Genomic DNA, 10424 nt, shown 5'->3' with positions numbered 1-10424 from the left:
CTCATTGTTTTGACTCCACAGCCCACCATGCTTCTGTTTGTTTACCACTCTCATCAACCTTATTTCCAGCCACAACAAGCATCTGTTTTCAGCAAAAAATGGTCTACTGAAACCCAATGCACATAAGCCATGATATATATTCACATCTAACTGACTTGGTAATTGTGGAAACAGTGGAACTAACCAAGACTTTTTTGGTGAGTTTGAACAAAGTGTGTTTTGTCAACAATGTAGTTAAGCTTGTCTTAGTTCTGTAAAAGAGAGAAATTTAAATTCAGAAGGTATTTTTGAATATTTCAGCTATAATTTAGTTAACTTTTGTGGAGTAAAACAGTTTATGTCTCTTATTATTTATGAAGTTTTACAAGGACTGTTGATAAAAAAGACTGTTCATCAGGTTCTTTGTAGCAAGGGTGCCATTTACCAGGGGGGGATGCGTGGGATTTCCCCCCATGTTTGGTCTATATATCCCTGCCTTTGCTGAATAATTTTTTCCCCAGTGGTCACAAAACGTATCCCCTCCCCCCTAAAAGTGCAATGCTACTCCTCCAATAGACCATATATTATATACCTAAAATAGAAGTATTTTAAACTAAGTAAAATGCTTTAATGTAAATACGATTAAATCCGAGCGGTAGTTGCTGGTTGTATTTAGCCATAGACATCAACAACCACCCACTAGCACGCACTTATATAAAAAAAATAGTAATTAATTTATTATCATCTCAACTGTAACTCCAGAAAACCTTTGGTCTGCTTTAACCATTTAACGAGCTGTAAGTTCCCAACCAGAACCTATCTGCACCATCACAAGGCATATTCTTTTCCAGCATCACAAGTTCACTCTTTATAGAGCAATACATCACTGTGACAGATCTCATCTCTGAACAGGGGTAGGGCATGTGCTTTCTTTGTTTCTACGAACTGTATGTGAACTGCTGCACTTTGGCACCTGATTGGCAGCACCTGGGGGTACCAGAAGCTCAAAACAAGTGTCAATAGCAACAGCAAAATAACCTGTTTGGCAATAGCAGAGAAGATTTGGCAAATTTTTCATTTTAGTTGCATTACGGAAAATGTTCGATCCAGCATTGTTGGGGCTTGAGCCCCAAGGAATAAAAAGTCCCATTCAGACTACAAAAAGTGATCTGGCAATTCGCCACAGGGTTATGCGACGGTGGGAGTGTCACTTAAAGTGGCTATATGTAACTTTCAGTTTGTGTTGATTCCAGCGGCCCCTTTGGACAAAAGCGCTATTGTTTTTACCACACCTGCTTGTGCTGTTGTAAAGGTCTTTTCTTTATGGTGCTGTATTGCCCACTGTAATACTGAGTTAGCATTACCAGGAGATCATATAGTTGCGATGAATGTTTTGCTCAGACAGAAAATCATTAATTTACAATAAGAGAATACGTTGCAAATGGCATGGTTGCATTTCAAGTGTTGCATATGGTAACTTAGGACCTACTCTATGTTTAAAGTGTCTTGAGATAACTCTCATTATGATTTCATACTCTGAATAAAATTGAATTGAAAAAGTGAACACGGAGTGATTTCGGTCCCACCCTCATTTGAAAAAAACTAATTTAATAATTTAACTAACCTGGTGATGTCACCTGTTCGTAGTTCCATCCATCCAGCTGTTTTCGCTGCTTCTAGAGGTTGTGATGTCAGCTGACTCAATCTGGAAAAAATAATGTGAGATCATTACACTTGATAGGGCGTCTGCGTCGGACAACTCTCCTCCGTCTGTGGAATGGACCTGCGAGTCCTCCTACGTCTACGAACGGGGCGAGCGGCGTGTCTGCGTCTGCGTGGCATTGTCAAAAAACTACCTGATGGGAGTAACGGGGATCTATTTATAAACTCTCAAGACAATGTTCTGTGATGTCACTGATGATATCACAGTTTATGTGACACATCATCATCCTTTATGATCTCACAGAGACAACATACCTTGATGTCTTTGATGATGTAACATGCTGCCTTCAAATGTGGTCAGGTAACGAATCAGTGATGTCAGTGATGATGTCACAAATGCTCTGCAACGAAAACTTAGATCAATCACTAGTGACATCACTATAGTGTCATTGATAGTCACAGGAATTTGACATCATGAAATGTCTCTGTGAGGTCATAAATGATGATGTGTCACATAAACTGTGACATCATCATTGACATCACAGAACATTGTCTTGAGAGTTTATGAATAGATCCCCGTTACTCCCATCAGGTAGTTTTTTGACAATGCCACGCAGACGCAGATACGCCGCTCGCCCCGTTCGTAGACGTAGGAGGACTCGCAGGTCCATTCCACAGACGGAGGAGAGTTGTCCGACGCAGACGCCCTATCAAGTGTAATGATCTCACATTATTTTTTCCAGATTGACTCAGCTGCTATGAAGACTCAGAGAAGCACCGGAAACAGCTGGATGGATGGAACCAGGAGCATCACCAAGTCAGTTAAATTATCAGTCAGGTCCTTGTGTTTTCTCGTCTCGCATTCTTCCCTGGATACCCTACTACTCCCTGCTACACCTTACTACACCCTGCTACACCTTACTACACCGTGCCACACCCTGCTACACCTTACTACACCCTGCTACATCTTACTACACCTTACTACACCATGCTACACCTTACTACACCCTGCTACACCCTGCTACACCCTGCTACTCCCTACTATACTCTACTACACCCTACTACACCTTGCTACACTCTGCTAGTCCCTACTATACCCTACTACACCTTACTACACCCTGCTACACCCTACTACTCCCTGCTACACCTTACTACACCCTGCTACACCTTACTACACCCTGCCACACCCTGCTACACCTTACTACACCCTGCTACACCTTACTACACCCTGCTACACCCTGCTACTCCCTAATATACTCTACTACACCCTACTACACCTTGCTATACTCTGCTAGTCCCTACTACCCCCTACTACACCTTACTACACCCTGCTACGCCCTGCTACACCCTGCTACATCTGCTGACATCTCTCCATTAGTGCATTGTTGGAATTGTTGGAATTGTTGGGTCGTTGTAAATCTATCTATCGTTACTACAGGTTCTGTGTTTGTTCCTGCCTGAATTCCCAATGTTTTGTGTTATGTTCAGCCTGAATTGCTGATGTGTATTGCCCTTATAATACAATCACTAGTGACATCACTATAGTGTCATTGATTGAGTCACAGGAATTTGACATCATGAAAAGTCTCTGTGAGATCATAAATGATGATGTATTACATAAACTGTGACATCATCAGTGACATCACAGAACATTGTCTTGAGAGTTTATGAATAGATCCCCGTTACTCCCATCAGGTAGTTTTTTGACAATGCCACGCAGACGCAGACACGCCGCTCGCCCCATTCGTAGACGTAGGAGGACTCGCAGGTCCATTCCACAGACGGAGGAGAGTTGTCCGACGCAGACGCTAGGCAACGCTAATAAACATGCATTTTTAGGGCCCGGACAAGTATAATGATCTCATTCTTTTTCAGATTGACTCAGCTGCTATGAAGACTCAGAGAAGCACCGGAAACAGCTGGATGGATGGAACCAGGAGCATCACCAAGTCAGTTAAATTATCAGTCAGGTCCTTGTGTTTTCTCGTCTCGCATTCTTCCCTGGATTTGGGACCTTACTACACCCTGCTACACCCTACTACACCCTGCTACACCTGTGGTCTAGACCTACTCTATGTTTGAAGTGTCTTGAGATAACTCTCGTTATGATCATTTATGATCTCACAGAGACAACATACCTTGATGTCATTGATGATGTAACATGCTGCCTTCAAATGGGGTCAGGTAACGAATAAGTGATGTCAGTGATGATGTCACAAATGCTCTGCAACAAAAACTTAGATCAATCACTAGTGACATCACTATAGTGTCATTGATAGTCACAGGAATTTGACATCATGAAATGTCTCTGTGAGATCATAAATGATGATGTGTCACATAAACTGTGACATCATCATTGACATCACAGAACATTGTCTTATGAGTTTATGAATAGATCCCCGTTACTCCCATCAGGTAGTTTTTTGACAATGCCACGCAGACGCAGACACGCCGCTCGCCCCGTTCGTAGACGTAGGAGGACTCACAGGTCCATTCCACAGACGGAGGAGAGTTGTCCGACGCAGACGCCCTATCAAGTGTAATGATCTCACATTATTTTTTCAGATTGACTCAGCTGCTATGAAGACTCAGAGAAGCACCGGAAACAGCTGGATGGATGGAACCAGGAGCATCACCAAGTCAGTTAAATTATCAGTCAGGTCCTTGTGTTTTCTCGCCTCGCATTCTTCCCTGGATTTGGGACCTTACTACACCCTGCTACACCTTGCTACACCCTGCTACACCCTGCTACACCTTACTACACCCTGCTACACCTTACTCCACCCTGCTACACCCTGCTACACCTTACTACACCCTGCTACACCTTACTACACCCTGCCACACCCTGCTACACCTTACTACACCCTGCCACACCCTGCTACACCTTACTACACCCTGCTACACCCTGCTACACCTTACTACACCCTGCCACACCCTGCTACACGTTACTACACCCTGATACACCTTACTACACCTTACTACACCCTGCTACACCCTGCTACACCCTACTATACCCTACTACCCCCTACTACACCTTACTACTCCCTGCTACACCCTGCTACACCCTGCTACATCTGCTGACATCTCTCCATTAGTGCATTGTTGGAATTGTTGAAATTGTTGGGTTGTTGTAAATTATAGAGTGTGGTCTATACCTACTCTATGTTTAAATTGTCTTGAGATAACTCTCGTTATGATTTGATACTCTGAATAAAATTGAATTGAACAAGTGAACACGGATTAATTTCGGTCCCACCCTCATTTGAAAAAAACTAATTTAATAATATAATTAACCTGGTGATGTCACCTGTACGTAGTTCCATCCATCCAGCTGTTTTCGCTGCTTCTAGAGGTTGTGATGTCAGCTGACTCAATCTGGAAAAAATAATGTGAGATCATTACACTTGATAGGGCGTCTGCGTCGGACAACTCTCCTCCGTCTGTGGAATGGACCTGCGAGTCCTCCTACGTCTACGAACGGGGCGAGCGGCGTGTCTGCGTCTGCGTGGCATTGTCAAAAAACTACCTGATGGGAGTAACAGGGATCTATTCATAAACTCTCAAGACAATGTTCTGTGATGTCACTGATGATGTCACAGTTTATGTAATACATCATCATCATTTATGATCTCACAGAGACAACATACCTTGATGTCTTTGATGATGTAACATGCTGCCTTCAAATGGGGTCAGGTAACGAATCAGTGATGTCAGTGATGATGTCACAAATGCTCTGCAACGAAAACTTAGATCAATCACTAGTGACATCACTATAGTGTCATTGATAGTCACAGGAATTTGACATCATGAAATGTCTCTGTGAGATCATAAATGATGATGTGTCACATAAACTGTGACATCATCATTGACATCACAGAACATTGTCTTGAGAGTTTATGAATAGATCCCCGTTACTCCCATCAGGTAGTTTTTTGACAATGCCACGCAGACGCAGACACGCCGCTCGCCCCGTTCGTAGACGTAGGAGGACTCACAGGTCCATTCCACAGACGGAGGAGAGTTGTCCGACGCAGATGTCCTATCAAGTGTAATGATCTCACATTATTTTTTCAGATTGACTCAGCTGCTATGAAGACTCAGAGAAGCACCGGAAACAGCTGGATGGATGGAACCAGGAGCATCACCAAGTCAGTTAAATTATCAGTCAGGTCCTTGTGTTTTCTCGCCTCGCATTCTTCCCTGGATTTGGGACCTTACTACACCCTGCTACACCCTGCTACACCCTGCTACACCTTACTACACCCTGCTACACCCTGATACACCCTGCTACACCCTGCTACTCCCTACCATACTCTACTACACCCTACTACACCTTACTATACTCTACTACACCCTGCTACACCCTGCTACTTCCTACTATACCCTACTACACCTTACTTCTCCCTGCTACACCCTGCTACTCCCTACTACACCCTACTACAGCCTACTACGCCCTACTATGACTTTGCCCATTTAAAGATTTGATTGAGTATCTATCTTACAGAGTAGTACCCTGTCACCCTTATTTGTGTTCCTGTAGATTTCCCTATGTCAAAATGTTGGTTTAAACAGCATTTGGAACTAGTCCTCATCAAAGCTAACATTTCACCAAATTGTTTTACGAGTCATTCATTTAGAATAGGGGCTGCTACTACTGCTGCTAGTCGAGGGGTCTACAGTACTTCTCTACAACAACTTGGACTAAGACAACTAAGATTGCATATAACTGGTGGTGGTATAATGGATGGGTGGTGTTCTCAATGGTACTGATGTAACTGTTTTCATCAATTTAGATTTTATTTTGCATCTATCGTAACTACAGGTTCTGTGTTTGTTCCTGCCTGAATTCCCAACGTTCTGTGTTATGTTCAGCCTGAATTGCTGATGTGTATTGCCCTTATAATTACAGGTGCCTTTGTAACTGCAGAGGTCAGTGGTTGTTCCTGCCTGGATTGCCGAGATTTCGTGTTCAGCCTGAATTGCTGATATGTATTTTTTGTTTTAGATCTGCAGAAGTTTTGTTTGTTCCGGCCTGAATTGCTGATATGTGGTTGTTTTGTAATTACAGGTGCCGTTGTAACTGCAGAGGTCTGTGGTTGTTCCTGCCTGGATTGCAGAGTGCATGTTCAGCTGAATTGGCGAGATTTTGTTTTGTTCCGGCCTGAATTGCCGAGTTTTGTTTTGTTCCGGCCTGAATTGCCGAGTTTTATTTGTTCCGGCCTGAATTGCTGAGTTTTGTTTGTTCCGGCCTGAATCGCCGAGGTTTTCTTTTGCAACATCATATTCTTCTCATGTCTTTTGGGGTTTGATCAATGTCAATGCTGAATGTCTTTGTTACACTGATTATTCACTGATTATTTAACACATTCATGTTTGTATTACCATACAGATTGTGGCGGCTGTAAGGTATGTAGGCTATATTCATGTCATTTAATCACTTAAATTCTTTTCAAGTTTTGGGGGATGTGTTTGGTTTTCCTAAACATTAGTTGTATAGATCCCCTTTACAATGGAGTCTAATCTGTTTGTACTTGTTTGGTTAATTGTTAGTAATAAATGTTTGCATATCTGCAACAAAGTCTCGCCCTGCTACACCCTACTACACCTTACTACACGCTGCTACACCTTGCTACACCCTACTACACCCTACTACTCCTTGCTACACCCCACTACACCCTGCTACACCCTGCTACTCTCTACTATACCCTACTACACCTTACTAAACCCGCCCCGTTCGTAGACGTAGGAGTACTCGCAGGTCCATTCCACAGACGGAGGAGAGTTGTCCGACACAGACGCTAGGCAACGCTAATAAACATGCATTTTTAGGGCCGGGACAAGTATAATGATCTCATTCTTTTTCAGATTGACAGAGCTGCTATGAAGACTCAGAGAAGCACCGGAAACAGCTGGATGGATGGAACCAGGAGCATCACCAAGTCAGTTAAATTATCAGTCAGATCCTTGTGTTTCTCGCCTCGCATTCTTCCCTGGATTTGGGTGGCACCTAAATCATGGTTGCAGCTGCTGCCGTGTTCCTGCTCTGCGCCCTGCTACACCCTGCTACACCCTAATACACCTTACTACACGCTGCTACACCCTGCTACACCCTACTACACCCTACTACTCCTTGCTACACCCCACTACACCCTGCTACACCCTTGACTACCCTACTACTCCCTGCTACACCCTGCTACACCTTACTACACCCTACTACACCCTGCTACACCTTACTACACCCTACTACACCATGCTACACCTTAATACTCCTTACTACACACTGCTACACCCTGATACACACTGCTACACCCTACTACTCCCTGCTACTCCCTACTACACCCTACTACAGCCGTGGTCCTGCTCTGCGCCCTGCTATACTCTGCTGCGCCCTTCTGCGCCCTGCTACACCCTACTACACCTTACTACACGCTGCTACACCTTGCTACACCCTACTACACACTACTACTCCTTGCTACACCCCACTACACCCTGCTACACCCTGCTACTCTCTACTATACCCTACTACACCTTACTAAACTCTGCTACACCTTACTACACCCTACTACGCCCTGCTACGCCCTACTATGCCCTACAATGCCCTGCTACACCCTACTACGCCCTGCTACACAATGCTACACCCTACTACTCCCTATTACTCCCTGCTACACCCTGCTACACGTTACTACACCCTGCTACACCCTGCTACTCTCTACTATACCCTACTACACCTTACTAAACCCTGCTACACCTTACTACACCCTACTACACCCTGCTACACCTTACTACCCCCTGCTACTCCCTACTATACTCTACTACACCCTACTACACCTTGCTACACTCTGCTAGTCCCTACTCTACCCTACTACACCTTACTACACCCTGCTACTCCCTACTACTCCCTGCTATGCCCGACTACACCTTACTACACCCTGCTACACCCTGCTACTCCCTACTATACCCTACTACGCCCTACTACGCCCTGCTATGCCCTACTATGCCCTACAATGCCCTGCTACACCCTACTACGCCCTATTACTCCCTGCTACACCCTGCTACGCCCTGCTACATGTTACTACACCCTGCTACTCTCTACTATACCCTACTACACCTTACTAAACCATGCTACTCCCTACTATACTCTACTACACCCTACTACACCTTCCTACACTCTGCTAGTCCCTACTCTACCCTACTACACCTTACTACACCCTGCTACACTCTGCTACACCCTACTACACCCTGATACACACTGCTACACACTGCTACACCCTGCTACACCCTACTACTCCCTGCTACGCCCGACTACACCTTACTACACCCTGCTACTCCCTACTATATACCCTACTACGCCCTACTTCACCCTACTACACCCTGCTATGCCCCACTATGCCCTACAATGCCCTGCTACACCCTACTACGCCATGCTACGCCCTGCTACACACTGCTACACCCTACTACTCCCTATTACTCCCTGCTACACCCTGCTACTCCCTACTACAGCCTACTACGCCCTACTACGCCCTACAATGCTGTGCTACACCCTGCTACGCCCTGCTACACCCTGATACACCCTGATACACCCTACTACTCCCTGCTACGCCCTGCTACGCCCGACTACACCCTACTCTCACCACCCTGCTATAACTTGCTACACCCTGCTACTGCAAGACAATGTTCTGTGATGTCACTGATTATGTCAGTTTATGTGACACATCATCATCATTTATGATCTCACAGAGACAACATACCTTGATGTCTTTGATGATGTAACATGCTGCCTTCAAATGGGGTCAGGTAACGAATCAGTGATGTCATTGATGATGTCACAAATGCTCTGCAACGAAAACTTAGATCAATCACTAGTGACATCACTATCACTGTCATTGATAGTCACAGGAATTTGACATCATGAAATGTCTCTGTGAGATCATAAATGATGATGTGTCACATAAACTGTGACATCATCATTGACATCACAGAACATTGTCTTGAGAGTTTATGAATAGATCCCCGTTACTCCCATCAGGTAGTTTTTTGACAATGCCACGCAGACGCAGACACGCCGCTCGCCCCGTTCGTAGACGTAGGAGGACTCGCAGGTCCTCCCATGTCCACAGACGGAGGAGAGTTGTCCGACGCAGACGCTAGGCAACGCTAATAAACATGCATTTTTAGGGCCCAGACAAGTATAATGATCTCATTCTTTTTCAGATTGACTCAGCTGCTATGAAGACTCAGAGAAGCACCGGAAACAGCTGGATGGATGGAACCAGGAGCATCACCAAGTCAGTTAAATTATCAGTCAGGTCCTTGTGTTTTCTCGCCTCACATTCTTCCCTGGATTTGGGACCTTACTACACCCTGCACCCTGCTACACCCTACTACACCCTGCTACACCTTACTACACCCTGCTACACCTTACTACACCCTGCTACACCTTACTACACCTTACTACACCCTACTACACCCTGCTACACCCTGCTACACCTTACTACACCCTACTACACCCTGCTACACCCTGCTACACCTTACTATACCCTGCTACACCCTGCTACACCCTACTACACCCTGATACACACTACTACTCCCTGCTACGCCCGACTACACCTTACTACACCCTGCTACTCCCTACTATACCCTACTACACCCTACTACTCCCTACTATGCCCTGCTACACCTTACTACGCCCTGCTACGCCCTGCCACACCCTACTACACCCTACTACTCCCTGCTACACCCTGCTACACCTTACTAAACCCTGCTACACCTTACTACACCCTGCT

At 45.0% G+C, this 10424-nt stretch overlaps 1 long non-coding RNA gene across 1 annotated transcript; it reads left to right on the top strand.

The window, feature by feature from the left end:
- The first annotated feature begins 5569 nt into the window (after positions 1 to 5569).
- LOC118494319 lies at positions 5570 to 7492 on the top strand. Its single transcript, XR_004896435.1, has 2 exons — positions 5570 to 5616; positions 7400 to 7492. It is a non-coding gene; the product is annotated as an uncharacterized LOC118494319 (long non-coding RNA).
- Positions 7493 to 10424: the final 2932 nt, after the last annotated feature.

The sequence above is a fragment of the Sander lucioperca genome, chromosome 22 (genome assembly GCF_008315115.2).
Source record: "Sander lucioperca isolate FBNREF2018 chromosome 22, SLUC_FBN_1.2, whole genome shotgun sequence".
Taxonomy (NCBI): Eukaryota; Metazoa; Chordata; class Actinopteri; order Perciformes; family Percidae; genus Sander; species Sander lucioperca.
Note: the sequence above shows the minus strand (reverse complement) of the source record. Positions and strands in the feature narration are given on the sequence as shown.